General features: G+C 45.2%; 1 protein-coding gene across 1 annotated transcript in view; it reads right to left on the minus strand.

The window, feature by feature from the left end:
• The window catches only part of CNGA2 (cyclic nucleotide gated channel subunit alpha 2), a 360,336-nt gene extending 341,356 nt beyond the window's left edge, over positions 1-18,980 (minus strand). Inside the window, exon 1 of the mRNA XM_078685896.1 lies at positions 18,542-18,980. The gene's annotated coding sequence lies outside the window, so the exon portion shown is untranslated. The remainder of the gene's footprint in view (positions 1-18,541) is intronic.
• Between the last annotated feature and the right edge of the window lie 1,635 nt (positions 18,981-20,615).

The following is a 20,615-nucleotide window of genomic DNA, read 5'->3' on the forward strand; positions in this document are numbered from 1 at the left end:
ATTATCAATTAATCAATTAATTAAAATTAATTACCAATAATTAAAATTAATTCCCAAATAATAAATATTAATTTATTATTCCTACTAATTAATAATTAATTTAACAAAGAGAAGTGTGGCTCACTGGTTAGAGGAGGCAGACCTGGAAGCAGAGGTCAGCCCGGGACCAGGGTTCAATTCCCGGCTCGGCAGGGTCTTGAGTCCTAAAATGTCCATGGACTCGACAATTCTCGCTCCGGTGCCTACTCGATTCACGAGTCCACACTCTGCGACTCTGGGCAATAGCTTGCTTAATCTCCACAACGGCCCCTCGCGGCGGGATGCCTGGCTTTCACCTTGCGGATACCCTGCTGGGGTTATCTCACAGGGGAATACCAGGACGGGTTCCCTAAGCAAGCGCTTAGAAACCGCTTGGTGATTTGCGCTATATAAATTCCTGTACATTTACATTTACATAATTAAATTACTTCCCACCCTATTCCCCTATAAACCCACAACCCGCTACAGTACTAAAATACAAAATTAAATTAAAAACATAATAAATACATAATAATATAGACAAAAATATTTTAAAAATCGATATTAGTAACATCGAAATTATTAACATCGATATTACTTACATCGATATTTTTAAATTCGATATTACTAATATCGATATTAAATATGTTGATATTACTTACCTTCTATATTTTGTCCATTCAATATTAAATCTTCGATATTAGTGTATATCGATATTAAAATTTCGATATTTTGTCTGCATACCCTTAAAAAGTGCTTGCTGGCTCCAGTTCTAGTTTCCCACCAAGGAGTTTTTACAATAAAATTAACCTTTGAAAACACATTAGCCCACTAATCCGTCAGAATTTAATGTCAGGGTGATACCCAGTTTCCAACAGGAAAATAAAAAATAAGAAAATGGTTTATTTTGATCCATTTATGTCAGTAATGGTGAAGTGTAATTTTGATCTCATCTGAGATACTATGGGAATGCATCATAATCATGTGTAGTAAGCACTCAAATACATTCTGCGTGGTTAATATTACTAAGGAGAAGGGAGTAATGCATATTTAAGATATGCCACATGAAGAATTTGTGAATAGAACGTGACTAATAAAGGTCTATGTAACCTTTATATATTAAGTGACAGGAGAAGTTAACATAAAATGTGTCTCATTGTATGGTTGATAAAATAGAATTGGTATGTGAAAACGATTGTTTAAACATTTATACATGTAATAAGAATTAAGTCCATGCAGGTGCATTTAGAATGACATATTCGTAATTATTTACAATCTATCCATGTATTAAGAAGCTGCATATATTATGTGTGTAGAAATGCACACCTATTCTGTAACCATGTGGACTGTTAAATTTGACTAGAGTGGGGCTCAAGAAACACTCTACTAAACTCTGATTAAGTTGTCGAGTGGATCATTGTGTGACAATATTGGTTACACTGTATTGAGATTTTAACAACTGATTGTTTTCTCTTTCTACCTCTCATGCTGCTATCAAGACCATTGGTTTGGAGATAAATGTTAGAGTGGTCCCAAGCTCCAGCAGTAACATACACCAAACCTGAATTTTCAGACTCCTTTACAGGAGAAGAGGGCCTTGGGTTTCATTGCAATATTTTTTATGTAAAAGAAGCAGCAAATTAACCAGTTCACATGCATAGGAAGTGTTACACTGATCAAAATTTGGATGCCTCTGAAAGTCATTTTCAGTAGGCTTTGGACCCATATGACCCAAGGAATATGAATGTGTGTCCGAGATATTTTTTAATTGGCTTTTAACTTCATAATATGTGTTAGACCTGCCATCTTTTGGCGTGTTTCCCTTGTGTTTTTGCTTTCTGACCTCTCGGTTGTGACTCTGTTTTGGCTGGTTTAGTGTCTCTGGGCACTTTCTCACTCCAGCTCAGTGTTAAAGTGCTCCTGTGGTAAATTGTTATTATGGATTGGTGTTTTCCATGATTGGCATATTTGATTTACCAGTAAGCCCCTAGTAAAGTGCAATGAGTGTGCCAGGGCCTGTAAATCAAATGCTACTAGTGGGCCTGCAGCACTGATTGTGCCACCAACATGAGTAGCCCTGAAAAGGTATCTCAGACCTGCCACTGCAGAGTCTGCGCGCAGTTTGTAATTGCCATGTCGACCTGGCAACTGCACCCACTTGACAGGTCACAATCTTCGCTTGTCTTACTCATAAGTCACCCATAAGGTAGGCCCAAGGTACCCCTAGTGGGCAGGGTGTTGTGTATGTTAAAGGTAGGATATGCACTGGTGTATGTGACATGTCCTGGTAGTGAGTTACAGTGTATTTCGTTTTTCACCACTGCCAGGCTTTCTGTCCCATAAGAAAGAATGGGACTTTTATTATAACACCTTATAAGCATAACTTCCCATTGGGACCAGATAGGGAAGTGGAGTTTAGCATGCATGGATTCAGAGTGTAAAAATACATATTTTAGTAAAGATGATTTTTATGTTCAGTGTTTCAAAATACCACTTATGGATAGTAGGTAGATTCTTGCTTAGCCATCCTGTGTGCCTCTATTGTATTTGTGGATTGACTGTCTGGCTTTGGAGTGACAGGGGCTGGGGATGTGCATTCTCTTCAGACAGTCGAGGTGTGTCCTGCCTTTCCTGGATGAGTCAGAAAGAAATGGGATCTCTGGTTGGCTAAGGCTTGCGCCAAAGCCAGGCAGAGACCACCACTCTAGTCAGGGCTTGGGAGTTACACGCCGAAGATAACCCCTGCTCACCCCCTTGGTAGCTTGGCACGAGCAGTCAGGCTTATCCCGGAGGCCATGTGTAAAGCATTTGCGCACGCCCACAAAAGCAACAACATCCCAGGCACACTACAAAAGGAACTGCACCCAAGGTTATATCAAAAATAGCCTTTGTATTCTCAAAACACATTAGAATAGTAAACACAGAATGTACACTGTGCCAACTGGCTTGGGGCAATATTTACAAGGGATTATGTACACCTGACAGGGCCACATAGACCACTGCCAGAACCATCACAAAGTGAACTTAGTAAAAGTAAACTAGATCAGAAACGTACAACCAGTAAACACTGGTAACCACTGTACTCCGCATCAGCCTGTGACATAAACTACATTATGCACAGTATCACACAAGTCTAAATACATTAGACCCTAACCTCCTAAGTATAACTCACATTAAGGTCGGAAATCAAACAGTGAAGCATAACCTCTCTAACACAAACCATGATATGCAAAACAACCTCATAATCATAAACCATATTTAGAGGTATCAAATAGGGTGCGTAAAACATACTACAGGAATTACATTTCCTAGCACCAAAATCACATTTAGCACATGAATCACGTTAGGGCCTGGCGCCCTATAAATGTAACAATCCCCCTGGCCAACTGGCCATTTCAAAAAGGGGGCTCAAATGCCCTACGTCCAAAGAGTCATGGCGGCTTCCTAGGCAGCAAAGGTCAAAAGTGCACCACGGCGCAAACCTAAACGTTGCAGCTGGCACTAAGTGCTGCGCAGCTATGTAGGTCAAGATGGGGGTGAAGGAGTGTGTCTCACTCCTGAATTCAACATGTCCCCTAAAAAGAAAGACCTAATCGGTGCAGCTGCCCACTAATTGCTGGGCAGCTGGAAAACATTCAAATGAGGCCTGGACTTTCAGTGGCCCTCAGAGACAAATGCGCCAAACGTTGGAGCCACCTAGGCCCTAAAAATCAAGTGCCCTGGAGCAGACGGGCTCCTGAAATAATTAGGCGCCCCAAAATCAGGAAGGAGAACTTGCCTCCATGGAGCGCACTGGATTCCAAAAATAATGATGCGAGTGGGGAGCCACTCGGGCTCGGGAAACAACTGTGGGGCCTGGGACTGCCCCATGGCCACTCTGGCCCATCAAGTAACCAATGTCCAATCGTGGGAGCGGCCCAGGCTCTTGAAACCACCGTGTGTCAACCGTTGGAGCGGCCCGCTGACATGCGGGGCCGCTCTGACTTAGTACCTTGCACTGGCACAGAAAACAGAACCTGCTCCCTCGGGGAGCGGGAGCAAAATGCGGCCAGGTCACCCGCCCTGCCCTTACTCACCGGGCTCCGGAGAAGGGGACTCTTCTTCTCGGGCAACCGTCTCCGCGGGACTCCTCGCTTCTGGATGCAGCTGTACTTCTCCTGCGGGGCTCCCCTGGACTCCTGGGAGCCTCGCACTACCGTTAGCGGCCTCGGCCACCTTCCTCGATTCACCCAGGCCCCCTCCTGGGATCCGGGGCTCTCCTCCACCCGGCCGCCACCGCGAGGCTCTCCCTCGAGCATGGGAGCCCCGCGTCACAGCACACGATGGCCTCTTCCAGCTTGGTAGCATGCCCCGCCCACGTCCCGGACGGGCCGGCCTGACTTCTGGTTTTCCGCAAGGGCAGTGGCGGTGATACTCTTGGCGGCAAGAGGGGTAGGCTCCCTCCGTAATTCAGAATGTGAGGCGGGGTGGGCCCCTGTTTAATCAAAAATAGAAATAAGCGGCCATAATGCCGGGTGGGCACCTGCAATTAGAATATCAAAAATAAATAGGCGGCCATGCGGGGTGGGCTCCCGTCTCTCAACGGAGCCTTCATGCTACTTTTCCCCATACGCTGAGCTCGTCATGTAACGCGGTAATTTAAAAAATGCCGCACACAGCGGGAAAAGCCGCCGCACGCATGCGGTTAAGTCATAGCATCGCGCTCACAGGGCGCAAAAAGGCATCATCAAGACTTGGCAAAGTAGAAGGACAAGCAACAAGGTCCAAAAAGTCCTGGGCATCACGGAGGGCAATGTAGGGCCCAGGGGCCAGCACACAGGGCACTCCAGCAGGGAGACCGTCCCCTTGGTGGTCCCTCCTGGGCCCCACCAGCAGGCCCCCCTCTGTCAGGATCCCAAAAGATAGAACATTTACTTGGGGTCACAGCCCCTTATTTATACAGCTACATCCTTTGTCTAAAACTGTAGGGCAAGGGGAGAGCCAGATACAGCTGGTTCTGGAGCACTTTGTTTTGCTCCACTTCCCTCTCTATTCACAGGACAGGCCAGGGACATCAGCCACACCACAGGAGGTGGAGCCAGCATTGTGGAGGGAAGGCCCAGCTCTATTCAGGTCCCAGGTGCAACTCCTCCCTCCCATCTACATGCAGATCTCCCTATTCACCACCGGGCAGACCCATCCTGGCTCCTGGAGCCAAGCACCCCAGCCAGCCCCTGTCAATCACAAGCCAGACATGCAATTCACATCAGGCAGGCAGACACTGCACACAAAAATGGCAACTTCTAAAAGTGGCACTTCTCCACTAGTCACAATAAATCTGAGCACACCATCGCGCAGCATTTAATCTCACGAGTTCGCACATACCAAACTCGCCCCTGCACTCCTCTCACATCAGGAATTACCATGGACACTCCTTTCCCCCATGCATTCCTATAGGAGGGAAGGCCACTCTCACCACACGCACTCAGAGAGTGCACACACTTAACACTGGGCCACAGTGCTAAAGTGCGCAGAAGCCTAAAATCACTACCATCAGGTCACATTAAAAGGCAAAATGTTCAGGGGTGAACCTGCCAAAAGGGCCAAGTCCAACAGCTAGGCTAAATAGTCCTGGACTGCATTTAGAGCAGTGGGAGGAGATTTCCTTGCACCTGAATGGGCCAGGTCCATCTTGAATAATGCTGTCTCCACCCCCTGCCAGGAAGCTGGGCCAGAGAGAACCAAACTGGTTTGGACTAAGCACAGACGCTCTCTGCCTGAGAGAATAAAGGAATTTTGAGTATAAATATTGGAGCCCTGACCCTGGAACTTTAGAACTCGCTGGAATCAAGGATCTTGCCAAGAAGAAGAGCTGGAAGAGCTGCCAGAAGGAATACTTCCACTTTGCAATGCTGTTGCTATGTTGGGTTGAGCTGCAGTTGCTGCTTTTGCCTTGGGCAGTGAAAGGACTGGTCTGAACTTTCTTTCCTTGTGCTGAGTATCTCCAAGGGTTTGAAATGGAGCTTGCCTCCTGTTGTGAAGTCTCAGGAACTGCAAATACTTCACCAACCTCTGGGTACTGCTTCTGGAACTGCTGTTTCAGTTGCCACAGAGAAGAGAAATGCAAACGACTCCGTTGCTGGCTCTGTGTCCTGACGGCACCGCAAAGGGCACAGTCCACTTCTCTCACCACAACCCTGGTCTCACTGACGATCAACACTGCTGCCACCGAGCCGCTGCTTGCACGGTGACCGGTGGGCACAGCACTCTGCACCGCCTCGCTTCAGTTCGCCTTCCTGATCTCCCAGACGCCGCCGCTGACCTCGACACCCGTGCCCACATCCTGGCTGGGGGAACCGCTCGTAAGGTTCATGACCCCCTGCCTCGTCCCAAACAGCCGTCTTGGGCAACCGACGCCTGCTCCCACTAACCTGCTCTGTCGCTTGCACCACAACCTGCCAGCACTGCATTGAGTCTGGACAATCGTCACTGAGTCACTGCCTGCACCGCATCATGAGGGCACCGCACCCTGCGGTAAACAACCTTTATAACGCGGTCAAAACACCGCAGTGCCATTACAACGCAGATTTTACAACGCAAGTCGTTACCACGACTTGCACTGGAGGGCGCTCTAGACTAAAGAATAGTAGATTTACTATTCCAACACCTTCCCTACTGTACGTAGGCTGGAGTTGGAATAGTAAATCATACTATTCCTAAGTCCAGCACCCTACAGCGCAAGTCGTGATAACGACTTGCGTTGTAAAAGCTGCGTTGTGATGTACCGTGATAATTTTTATCGCGTGGTAACATCATACATCCCACCCTGCACCTCTTCCAGTTTGCAACGCCACGCGACTCTTGTCACGACCGGCTCGCACCAACAGGCCCGTCTCAACGAGAAAGGTACTGTTCACGAGTCTGTCCACCCTTTCGCTGGCCCTTACTGATGCAGTCGGTTGGAACTGTTAGACTCTGTTGTTTTCAGTATCGTGGTAGCCCAGATGGAGCTACCTACTCGTACGAACTGCGTTTTTGAGATATTTCTGCAATTGTGAGGATATCTTGCAAAGTATATATTTTTAAGTACTGTATGTTGGATTCTTATCGCTTTGGTCTTGTTTTGGATATATAAAAATATTGGATATTTTTCTAAACTGGCGTGGTGTCCTTTTGTAGTGTTTTCACTGTATTCCTATGGGCTATGTGCAAATGCTTCACACACTGCCTCTGAGATAAGCCTGATTGCTCATGCCAAGCTACAAAGGGGGCGAGCAGAGTTATTTTAGGAGTGTATCTCCCTTTCCTTGACTAGGAAGAAGGGTCCCTACTTGAACAAAGGTGCAAACCATTGCCAACTAGAGACCCCCATTTCTAACAATATGTATAATCGAACCAGAAGCAGCACCCAAACAGCAGACATCCTGATCAGAGCTAGTGCCGGACAGTGACTACCAGAAATTCAGCTATATCCAGTCAAGCTTTGGAGCCAGTAAGGGCGGGGCTGGCATGGGTAGCATTTATTTTGCCCTTCCTGTGACCATGTTGGTGTGTGCTCTTTAGGTGCGGTGTGGTGTGGAAAGATTACAGAATCGATCATTTTTAAATTACTCCCAAAGGCAAATGTGTTTACATATAACCAGCTTTTGAAAACTAACATGAGCCAATATGATAACGACCCAGAAAATATTTAATAGAAAACGAACTACTCATTTTTAAAGAACCGTGTTATTAGCTAGGGCAGGCTGTTATGATTAGTTGGTAATTTAGTAATATTGACAAGAAGGGTTGTAATAAAGGTTGTCACATTTCTTTCATTGGGTCGGGGTCAATGACACGGTAGGCATGCCAACGCGTGTCAAATAGGAGTAGATATAGTGGCAGCTGCTACCTAGCTCGCCCTTTGATATCCCAGCCAATGCCCTTGCCTCCCCTGTTGTCAGAGGAAAGAAAGGCAGCTGAAGAGATAAAAGTAAACCACACTCAAAAGAGCTGTCTACTTTGTGCATTGTCCAATTTTTCTCCTTTCCCTGAAACTCCAACATTAAATAGGCACCTGTTGAGAAGCTTAGGCTAGGACGATTGCTGAACCCTACTATCTGTTTGGGGGTCTAAGTATGTGCGATGACCTCTCCATTTCCACTACCACTGGAATTTGTGTGAACTGACATTGGTAACAGACACATGAACATTTCAGTCCCATTCCTAAAGGCTATTCAAAGACCTGACACAATGCAAAAACAAACAAACATTGGCAAAGTCAATAGGATTGACTTCCATTTTCAGCTATGGTAAAAAAACAACTGGTGACTCCAATGCTTGCTAGAAATGCATTAATTTGTCATGTTCAGTAACAGTTTTGCATTTTGGCTGCTAATCTATAATTAGCACAATAGCATATGTAAGGATAGGTTGCTTTTGCAGACTCTGCACTGCATGCCTTATTCACTCACTCATTACAACACATTCATGCCTTCACTCAGGGACATAACGCAAGCCCCTGCAGTCCCAGCAGTGCAGGGTGTCCCCATCTCTTCATGGGCCCCCCTCAACCATTCAAGGGGCCCCCATTCAGGCCACGGTCAATAACTATCTATAAGCTGTGGGAAACTCAGGGGCCTCAACTCACATGCTGCAGGGGGGGCATTGTTTTGCGTTACGCTACTGCATTCAGCTCCTCCCCATGCAGCCACTCACACTAGCTTATGCAAGAAACTCACTCATGCTACACTCACCCATGTCTTAACTTATGCATTTTCCCTCATTTTTACCATGCACCCTTTAATGCAACCTCACCACCCAAGACACTCATTCACAGTAATGCACTCATCTGTTCAGTCACTCTCACCAGGAACTGTTAAAGCAGTGCATCCAAAACCCTCACTGATTAGCCCAATCACATTAACACATGTGTACTCACTGCACACTCACTTACTCCAGCTCACACAAGACCCTCACTCATACATTCACATGATCACACTCCTGCACTCACTCACTGGCTCAATGTAAGTTTTTTTTAACTGAAGCTTGGTCATTTATTCCTACTTTTGGCTACACTAGCATTTTGCAATCTATGAGCCTGATTTAGAGTTTGACAGATGTGTTACTCCGTCACAAACGTGACGGATATCTCATCCATCTTTTTATAGTCTGCCCTGACAGCGCAGCTGTCACCAGACAATTATGTGAGCATTACTAGAGAGGGTCTTTGACTCCACCCACATGTTGGAAGTCAGTGGTACATGTTTTGATTGGGCAGAAGATACATGCTTCTGCAAAAAAAGAGCTTGCCCTCAAAGCAGCTGTGATAATTTTGTTTATTTTCCATCTGGCCAAGCTTGAACTTTCAGGGGCACACACATGACATTGGAATGCTATTAAAGTGTCTTGGATAACTAGATAATTTATGTTTTTTTCTGTGGCAGAAGCACAAATGGGAGGAAGGCAATCATTAACCTACATTGATTTTATGTCTGGTGTGACAGTGCAACTGTCACCTGACCTTTTAACCTAAGCCAATATTATTCTACATTTATTTGCTTCCACAAACTATTCCCATGATATTTATTTGCAATGCTTCAACAACATTCCTTTAAAACTAGGCATATTATCATTGCCAATGCTTGTTACAAGTGCAATAGGATGTAATGCACCTATAAGATGGATGGGATATCCCTTATGTTTGTGAGGAAGGTACCCACCTGCCAAAATCTAATTCAGGCCATACGTTCTCAGAAGAATAGCAGACAAATGAGCACTTTGTTTTACAATGAAAAAATGTCTCATCGTTTTGCAAAAACACATGCTGCATTCTGAATAAGCAAGGTCTGTATGGAAACTACAGAGAATAGAGTTATAATTCCAGCATTAAAGAATTCCTTTTTTTGGATTGAGGCATTAATGAAGAACCTAAATAAATATAGGTAAGTGTGGGTAACGTATGTTTTTGGTAGTCATTTTTTTTTATAGTCCAACATTATCTACAATCATGTGTTAGACAAAGGATCAAGGTTACCATTAAAGAATGGGTTTAACTTTTCAACTGGTTGTCATAATATCCTTTTGTGTGGACAAAAAGGCCAGGAATTCCACCTGCAGAACTAATCATAGCGTAAGGACACAAATTAGAGTCTGGCCACTTGAAATTCTAACCCATCCATCAAACACCACTAATTTGATAAAGTGCATTGTACCAATATGTATATGTTAATCTCATGCGTGTGAATTTCATTCCTGGATGGGCTGCCAGAAAATTTCGAGGTACTAGCCTTTATATGGCAAGTGAAAGTGGCAATGCTTGGCCTCCCTGGTTCAGCTGTGTTAACAACCTGGTGCTTGGTAGGGAAGAATGAGGCTGCAGAGAGAGCAGGGACATTTTTCCTGCTGCATTCTGGGGAAATATTCCCCTTGTTTGTGTTTACAACCCCATGATGAGTGGATGGAGTAATTCCAGACATGGGAATGATTTGTAGTCAGTGACTAATTTATGAAAATGTTAACATCTGTGATATGCCATGGCTGGTCCAAAAACGGGATGAACAGACGGCAAGTCGATCTCTACTGACCGCTGGCCCATAGTCCCTTCTGTGCGTGTATGTGTATGTTGACTGGTGTGTTGTGTGGTCTCTCTAAAGCCAGCAGAAAGGGTGCAGCAGCACAGGTCCTTACTTCAGGGCCCTGTGAAGTCTATGAAAAGGATGTAATAAGTTAGGCCATTTCTCGCTGCCCCTCTAAATACAAAAGAAGGGTTATAATTGTAAATCATTAGCACATACCCCTGTAAAGTCAGCACAAAGTGTGCGTTACCCCGGGCCATTTCCAGATGTCCCTCTATAGGAGGTAGTAGTTTCACAACCGAATATTAGATGCCTTGTGCACTCAGAAGACGCTGCCCTCTTAAATAAAAAAAAATACAACACACTTTCTTTTTGTATCACATAGATATTGTACAATTTAAATGGTAGCCTTGCTCCCGGAGGTATATCACGCGAGGAAAATAAGTACTATGTTCGTAAGTCCTGCCAAGTGCCTTTATAAAAACACTGTAATGAAAGATCAAGCAAAACTGCTGCAGGAAGAAGGAACGTTTTGGAGCTAGTACTGTCCAGTGTGTCTGGTAAAACGAGCTTCCTGCAGCTCCTGGGACAGATAAGCACTTCCCTGCACCATTCACAGTATAAATATGTTAATGAAAGAAAGCAAGTGTTCAAAGAGGTGCACCAGGAGAATCCATGTCTGTGAGAACACTGGCCCAGTCACACCAGGAAGGTCTTAGCTTCACTAATGGGCAATACTTTCTGAAGAATTACATTTCCAATTGAAATATAGCATGGGAAAATAATGGAACAGATAGGGAGTGATAGATATGAGCAGAGACAAGCGAACATTAAATAGGGGGGGTTTACCCAATAGAGTCACTAGGGACCTGGGTGCTGTATGGTACAGAATAAGGGGTCCCAGTGAAGGTATCACAAGCACACAGACAAACCACTTAATCACACAATATAAAAATCACAAACTGATGATTGACCACACTGTTATTTATTCACAATGTGCTTGTTCATATTTCTTTATAACACATTTTTAACAAAATTGTTGTAGTGCCCCCGGAAAGGGAGGGTGAGGGACAGTGATTGGGTAGGGAGGGAATGTGCAAAGTAGGTTATTCGTGGTGCAAATATCAATATATGATGATTAGACAATCAATATAGCTGGCTTCAGAGCCCTGAGCCAGTACAATAAATGAGCTATTAATGCTCAATGTTTATAAAGAAACCATAATAGCGATGCTACTAATTAATGAGCGAAATGATGGTTGCATCGACTGGTAGATGGTGATAGCTGTCGACGTTTTGACCCCAAATATACTGATAGGTATATGTCGCACCTTAAAGTGAGGTCTTCATCAGGACAAAAGGGCCCTGGGGAGCACTGGTTTCATGGAAAGTTGGGCCAGTTAGCTTACAACTTGAACAGGAGAACGGAGAGCAACATAAGATCCAGTTACGAGTATCAGGATCAGCATTTATCCAATGTATTCTCATAAGTAGAAAACTTCCAGAGGAATGTCAAATTGATCAACAGTTTTCACAACAGTAACGTTTTCACAGGCGTATCTCAACTAGGATGCTTGACACACGAAATTGTAAGGGGCTCCGCTTTGGTTTCGTCAAAATTCTAATGGCGTTGGCTGCCACCTTCTCCCGATACTCGCGGATTTGGATTTACAATGCAACTTCCATTGTTGAGTGGAGGGCGACCAATGACCTTTATTCCCTCTAAAGCTCCTTGTTGTTTGCTATGCTTTCCAGTAGCCACAAGAGCCTTGAGTTCAATCGGCTCCCCTTCTGAACTTGGGAGTCATTGTGGAACTTGGGAGTCATTGTGGAATTGCTAGACTGACCTAAGAACCTTCACTGTGCAGATCATGCTTAATTTTGTGTGAGAGCTACAGAGATATTGTACTATAAGCCCTTGCTTTATGGGAGCAAGTACAGGCCGCGCTGGTTCCTTTGACGACTATGTTTGTGATCTTTGGCACAGACTAATGTGGCCATTTCCAGCAAGTTCTGTAACTGCACCCCTCCCCCTCATTGAAGATTGGGGCTCCCCATACCTCATCTGAGATTTGATTCTAGCTTGTTTTATCCCGATCATATTTCAGTAGCGGCTCGTGTGTGGTTCGAGTGGCCGGGCAGGTGGCAGGGTGATTGGGGTAGAGGTGAGGGGAAGCAGAGGGGTCGTGAAAGGAGGAGGGCAAATAAAAAATGTATTTCAAAAACCATACCTTCAGCCGTCTGCGTGCTGCATCGCACTCCTCTTTTTTCAGGCTCAGGCTCCCAGAATGCCCTGCGGCCACTCCTGCAGCTGTTCTAACATGAGAGCAGCTTCAGGATTGGCCTGAGCACTCTCGATTGGTGCTCCAGGACAGACTAGGAGTCTGTGCCTGCTCTCTTCAACCCTAGCAATGCAACTGGGGTTGGAGAGAGGTTCACTCCTCATGATGGTTTGGCTGGCCTGAGATGCCCGGCCAAACCATCATGCGCTTTGAAGGGAGTGCACTACCACTCCCCTCAGTGCCATCAGCCCCCAGGACCGCACCCAAGACACGGCAGGAAAGGAGAGCTAAAATGATTGTCATTTTTTTTCTTCCTTTCCTGCTGTTTTTTTTGGGGTGACACTCGTCCTCAATAGCGGAGGACCCGCCGCTGCCACATTGTAGTATCAATGTATTGTGCTCCTGGGGACCACGGGGCACAGCCACTAGGGAGCAGGTACAGTTTCCCTTTAGGGGAGTCCTGCTTTAGTGACTTTCCATTATCCCTTCATGACCTGAATGGTGTGTAGAGTGAGAGAGTTACCTTGTATAGGTGGTGGGCCTTGGGTTTAGCAAGTAGCGCAGGGTTGTAATTCAAGGGAACCTGAACTACATAGGCGCTTTACCGGAAATCCAACACATTTGCATTTGCTCGATCCTTGTAACCATCCTGCCTTTCAGTGCATTCACTGCACCCCCTTCTTCACTCTGAATGTATGTATCTGCTGGTCAGTCTTCCTCAGCAGCTGTAGAGGCCTTGATAACTCAAGCGAGTTGTCAGTAAGATTGCCTGTTCAATGGCAGCTGTTCAAACAAAGACACATGCAAGAACAGTGGAAACATTACTTGAGTAACTTGTTTAAACTATAATGAGTAACCTGCTTTCTTTTAGTGTAAGAAGTTGTTTTCTTGTATTTTCATACATATTTTTTTACAGATAGTTATTATCGATGTCCTGTGGTGAAAGTACTTCATGGTTTTAAAAGGTAAAGCAATGGCTTGACATTAATAATTATTTCTTGCTATTATGAGGCTCCGATTTCAGAGTCTTACTACCCCCGTCCCCCACCTCCAACCTCCCCTGCCTAAGGCTTGGATTGCTCGACTTTGCTACCTTCTCGATCAAGTGCTAAACGTGATGCTGTGGGCCCATATTACATTATGGGCACACTGTCCCTGTTTGCACCACGGCGCACTTTTAAACAGGTGCACTGGGTGCAAACAGGGAGAGTTCAACCTGTTGCAAGTAATGCGCTGCTCTATGGGCAGTCGAAACCTGCACTGCGCTGGGGCAGCGCATTACTCAAAGATGTATCAGCTGACTGACGCCACCAGTTTGTCTTCCTCTATACAGAAAGTGACTGCACCCACCTGCAAAGAGATGTCTGGGAGAACCCCTCACTCTCTTGGAGGGCCACTCTTAGTGGGTACATTGACTGTGTAAGATATAACAAAAGGGGGGAGAGAGAGAGAGACAAGTGGATTCGGTCTCCCTAGGCAATATAGTTAAACAAAATAGAATCCACTCTGGGAAGTGGTAGTGATCCCTAAAGTGATGGGGAGCACACAGTGTTGTTTAAATGCCCCTCACACACCAAAAGGCCCCTTGGTGTCATGCTTCATCATCGGGGCCTTCGCACCCCTCTACGGAGTGCGGCATGCTACGACTAACGGCTACGCAGGAGCACTTGATAGTGAGCTATGTGTGGGTATGTGTAAAGAGAAGCGAAATGAGTGAGTGAGGTGAGGTGAAAAAAGTGAAGTTAAAAAATACCTGGCTCGTAGGAAAGTTAATATTTATTATGTCCTCGGCTGGTATTGTTAAAAAGGTGCAGAGTGAGGTTGATAATATACGTGTTAGGGTATATCAACCGGGAAGTGTCAACATGTTTCGGAGTACAACGACTCCTTCTTCAGGACAAGGATATGCACATTATCCTCACCTTACTCACATGGGATGTCAAAGTGTATTCTACAAAAAATCTGAAATAAACTAGGTGAAATGTACCTATCAATGTTATTTGGTGGAGATGCTCAGTTGCGCCCAATTGGCGTTGAGGAGAACTTAAAGTTCAAGGTTGGAAGACCTCATGAGCCTTAGCGTGATATTGGGGGATTCCTTCCTCACTGCTCAGTTTAAGCAACGGTTAAAGCACGGTAGACTAGCCTGCCTCCCCTCAACGCTGCTCCGATGAAGTGGAAAGCTACTGGAAAGCAGACAACGCAGAGTTCAGAGTCAGAGGGAGCTCAACATGGTGAAAGGGAAGCATTTCTCCTGCTGGGGTCCTCAGCTTCATCCGTGTTGTGGTATAGAAACCCTTTGCACAGCTCCCATACTTCACTGGCTGCTGCTCTATTCTTTTGTGGACAGCTTTCTCCTCCTTTAAGCTACCACCAGCTCTCCTAATACCCAGACACTGCCTTCCTCCTCCAATAGCAGAGTCAACAGCACTTCTAGCAAAGCTCCTGGATTCTTCAAGTCTGATCCTGACATGCCGTGGAGACAGGCAGAATGTCTGTGACCGCGGTTCTGGAACTCAAGGACCACTCAAGTACACCAGGCTAAGGATCTTTCAGACTATAGATAAACTATCCCACCAGGCCCCTCTCTTGTGACTACATTTTGCAGGCTATATGTACAAAGGAGTTCTAAAATGGGTCCTGTCACTGCCGGACTGGGAACCGAAACCGGCCCTGGCAGACAGCTAGGCCGGCCCCCGAGGTCGTTTAGTAGTTGGAAGCACCACTCCCATCTCACCACTGCAGCTTTTGTTACAGCAGGACGAAATTGCAAATTGCAATAACAAAAACGGCCTCCCAGGGATCTAAAACTGGCTCCCACCCTGGCGGCTCACTGTGGAAATGCCCGGTGCTCGCTATGACCAGTCCAGCCCTGGTTTCTGGTGCGTTACAATGACTGCACAATATCCCCTCCATGCTCAGCACCCTGCATGCCTGTCGAGCCAACAGGTATCCTGCATCAATGCCCCACACGGACGGAATAAAGGAACTGGTCAAAGAAAACGAAACAGATCAATAACCAAGAGAGGCATAGACCTCATTTAGGGGTCGCCAGGGGACGGATTTGAACCCCCTAGCTTGCCCTTTGCGTCCCCAGTCCTGGGAGATCGCTAGAGTAGTGTCAGTAATGCTAAACTGAGCTTTTCTTAGCATTTTTCTTTTAAATATGTTTTACTCGAAGCCATCATTGACATGTTGCCTGCATTAAGCACATTCAACTGAACTGGGAGCAGCAGAGGGACCAGAAGAGTGGAAGACAGATGCGAAATATATAATAGCTACAAAGAGATACATGTTGGAGGGATTGAGACCGACAGATCTGAGAGAAAGAGAGACAAGAGAGTAGTTTATGACAGAGTGGCAAAAAAGAGACAGCTGACAGACAGAGGAAAAGACAAAGATGTGACAAAAATATAGGTGAGAAAGATGCAATAGAGATATAGAAGGCAGACATGTGTAAGAAAGGGGATAGTAAAGCGAGATGTCAGAAAACACTTCAGAGATGGAACCGGATGAAAAAGAGGCATCTAAGAGATAGGTGAGAGACAGGTGAGTAGGAAGCAGTTTAAAGACACAGAGACAGAGAGTAGTATAGAAATACTGGTGTGAGAGAGCTCAGAGAGAGATGGCGGGAAAGAGGGGTAGATGTAAGCGAGAGGCAAATAACTGAGAGGAGATGTAATGGAAAGGTGAGAAATTATTTATAAAGAGACCACTGAGAGAGAAGAAATTATCTAGAGATGTGATAAAGAGGTAACAGGGAGGTGAGAGAGAAGAGAATAAAGGGACTGGTGAAAGGTAGATGATATAGAGAGAAAGGTGAGAACGGGAAAGAGATGGGTGGGTGAGGTGAGGTGAGAGGTGTGGAAAGGTGGAGAAGTAGTAAGGAATCAGGTGCGAGAGACAGGTGAAAAATACAATTTAGAGAGGGGGTGAAAGGGGAGACAAATGGGACAGACTTTGTTAAGAGAGATATTATGAGATGCGTGAAGGAGAAACTAAAGCGATACCTTAGAGAGAAAGAGAGACAGGCGAGAGTTAGGGCTAATAAAGAGATAGCAGCTTAGATACAAAGAGCTGAGAGAGGATTAACAGGTGAGATGTTGATGACAGACAGCTGCAAGAGAGGGGCGAGAGCAGGGAGGAGAGAGTACAGAAAGAGAAATAGAATGAGTCGAGTGAGAGCTGATGGAAAGACGTGGGTGCTTTGATAAGCAGATGGATGAGAAAGAAACAGCTGGATGAGAGGGAAGTAAGAGGGAGATCATAAAGGCAGTGCCTAACCTCTTTATCGCATGATTTGTAACTGCAGTGATGTCCATTTTTCACGGTGTCATCAGAATCAAATGTCATGTGACATAATTTCCTAGGATATTAGGTGAAAGTTCATATGATGTCACTTCCTGTGATGTCAGTAGGGGTGGTCAAAGGGCAAGTCATGTCACCCCCGTGGGATTTTGGTGAATCGAGGTCCTCAGGTCCCTGAAGAGAGACCAGTAAGAAACTCTCTCTGAAGGAAACAGGTGAAAAGGGCCTGCCACGTCCACTCTCATCAGTTGCTGTCATCATTACCATACCTTTCAGCCCGGCATCAAGGTGATAATCAGCCTCAGAAGGAAGGAAGGAAGGAGGCACTTTGGTTGACCGTCCGACATGAGAGCCATGCTGTGGAGTCTCACAAGGTCACATGGGAAACGCCAGCCATGCGCATGCGCATGCTTGCTTGTCGTGTGCGGCGAGAGTTAAAAGAAATAAAGCGAGAGCGTGCAGAGACTTGTTAACATTGAACACAAGGCAGGGAGGGGAGCGCATTCTCCTGAGACAGGGAGGGGATATTCAGGCGCAACATGTACCGATTGGAAACACGTGTGCATAATACGCAAAGCAAACTCTAAATGGCATCAGCACTCTCAGCTAAAATTATTAAGATTCGTAACAGGTTGCTCGTGACTCATTGGTTGGTATCAGTTGCACCCTGCGAGCCCACATGTACTTCTCCCTCTTACACCGGAGGAGTGTAATCACAGAAAAGACAAGTAACACTTATTCCAAGTGTGTTTGGCAGAAATGTTACATGTTGAAGTATGGGTCACACAACAGACAAGGAAATGGTCTCAAAGTATACACTCTGCACTCGCTCTTGAACCCCTGGTGCGCGTTTTCGACGTGCTAGAAGCACAGAAGCAATAATATATGAATATTTTCGTGTAACTTGACTCGAACTACCGATCAACAGATGCTGGCGCAGTCAGAACGTACACATGCAGTTGGCCTAAAGAGTGAGCGTATGGCACCTGCACGCTTAAATCACGTCTTATGCAAATAAGGACCATCCTCAACAAAATACCGAGATAGTAGAATCTGCAATAATATATTAACAGGATCCCCCCTAACCATGCTTGATGTACACGCGCTTTACAAAGTATTGCTTTATTGAAAGCATGCACCCTTGCGTAATCCAATATGTACAAACCATTCAATGGAGAGCTCATGGAGAGACCTGCAATACGGTGTATGCATATGCCTTTTAAACATTACATATTAAAAGAAATATCTTTCCACCGTAAACAAACCGTTTCTTTCCTATAAGACCCTCTGTACGATCTAGATAGTATCCACCCCCTTTACCGACTTATTTACTAGCTGTACACAAGGCTGCACGTGATCTACAACGTACTGTTGAAGTGGCGTCTATATTACACTTACTTTGTCACATGTTTTAAGGCTGGTCTCTCCGGGGCTTAAGGTCCGCATTGGGCACATTTTCTTCCAGTGGTTCCTAGGTGTGAGTGGACAATGCCGACTTTCTGCTTCCTCACTCGCCACCTCAGAGTCGAAGCAACAAAAGGGCGTGTGATGCCACGAGTTTTATTCCAGCAAAATCATAGGTGCCAATTAGTGGTAAAAATGTAGTTTTTAAGCTTTACTCCTTCTTCGGTTTATTTAGGTTTCAGTAATCCAACAAAGGCCCTTTCTTCTTCTTCTCCAGAGTGAAACTCTCTCTTTTGTTTTGAGAGTCCTACAGAGCCTGAAGAGGAGGCGAGGTGCTGCCCGACAGCCAGAAAGACCAGCACTTCAGTAGGACGAAGGGACGGTGTCCATTCCCCGCACTGACAGGAGAAAAGGAGACAGCGACCATTCCTGTTGTCCCATCTTCTCTCCCTGCCAGGCGCGCGCAGCCTGTTCGCTCTCGTGCTCTGCCGCGCGCCGGTCCCCTGACTGTGAACTCCCTCGGCCCCCTGAGACAGTGTATTGTGCAATCAGGGACTGCATTGTGCGGCGAAAACTGGTAAACGTAAAACGCGTTCTTCACATTAAAGAGTGCCGGGCGCCACAGCTGTGGTTTATTTTGTCTTTAAAGCTAATTATTCCAGAGAATTTGCATGCTCTTCTTTGATCAGCGAATATACAATGCTGCTAAATACCCTCTAGCGTGCAACATAAAGAGTTTACAGGTGTGATTGACCCTTGATGTTGTGATACTTTCTTGTGTCTGCTTTCATATATTAAATACTATCTCTAGGCGGAGATGGGAAGAACTTGCCCAATGCTGATGTCACCAGAAGGGAAGTTGAGGCTGTTTACTATTCTAGCTGCTGTGATTTACATTACTTTTGTCCATTACACAGAAGACTGAAACAATTGGAGGAGTCAATGCCAATTGCCTGAAAAATCTCAGCTATAAAGGCCTCACAGTGGTTAGACTGACACCTCGGATAAGCAAAAAAAGTGACCGAAGGAAGCAGATACTATAAGCTTGGATATAACCCATATTACCCCTACCAACATGACAGGCTATCAGGGATCTTCCTTCACTCTACCCGCCTGATCAAAAATCCCCTTTACCCTGTCAACAATGTAGGCATGATCATCTTGATGATCCTTTAGGCAAGACAAAATACTCAAGCACACCTAATGCATTAAACCTCACAGATCAGTCCATTTGATCTGTTGATCCTTAGTTCACTACCAGCAGCTCCACAGGGGCGCATAATAAGCTAAACAGGGTCCCAGTAGACTTCTGAATATGCAAGCCTCCATATATAAACACAGATTGTGGTAGCACTCAAAAAAGCAGCACCAAACTTGGGGTGTGCTTCAGAAAGGCCTCAAAGCACTTTTGGAAGATATCACCGGCATTACCACATGACATGTTTAATCTTGGTGGAGCTGTAATTTACCTCTCATGACATTTCTCCCAGGAAAAGACTTGGGTGTAGCCATGATAAATGTTACCTTGCCTTGCCTCCCCCTCCCCTCATCTCCCCTCATCCCACTCCCCTCCTCTCCTCCCCTCTCTGACATACACTGTAAGAATTTTCCATGTGGTTGATGAGTTTTTTGACTGTAGAGGACAACAAGCCAAAGGCCAAGTTCCTTTATAAGGTCATGGAACTCCAAGGTATTAAGTACCTTCTGCCTTATAATGTATGGCACAGAGTATTTTATTCCTTCTAATACATGGTCATAAAATCATCCTTTCTGCAAACAACTTGAATTATTGGTGTGGTACTCTTTCATATGAAAGAGATATATGTTTGTAAACATGAAGAATACAATTAGAATCTCTAGTGCAAAATTAACTAATCAAAAAGCAGTTAGATATTTGTTACAAAAAGATATTACAGTTAGGTTAATAAATGTCAGATTAAAACAAAAGTGCAGTAGCTCAGAATGTGTAGAAACATGCAGAGAGATTCTGTCTTTTTGATAATTCACCAAAGAGTGGAAAAAGTAAACAATTTGACATACATAGCTTCTTTATTTTTATCACTGTTCA

Source organism: Lissotriton helveticus, chromosome 4_1 (assembly GCF_964261635.1).
Source record: "Lissotriton helveticus chromosome 4_1, aLisHel1.1, whole genome shotgun sequence".
NCBI classification, from domain to species: domain Eukaryota; kingdom Metazoa; phylum Chordata; class Amphibia; order Caudata; family Salamandridae; genus Lissotriton; species Lissotriton helveticus.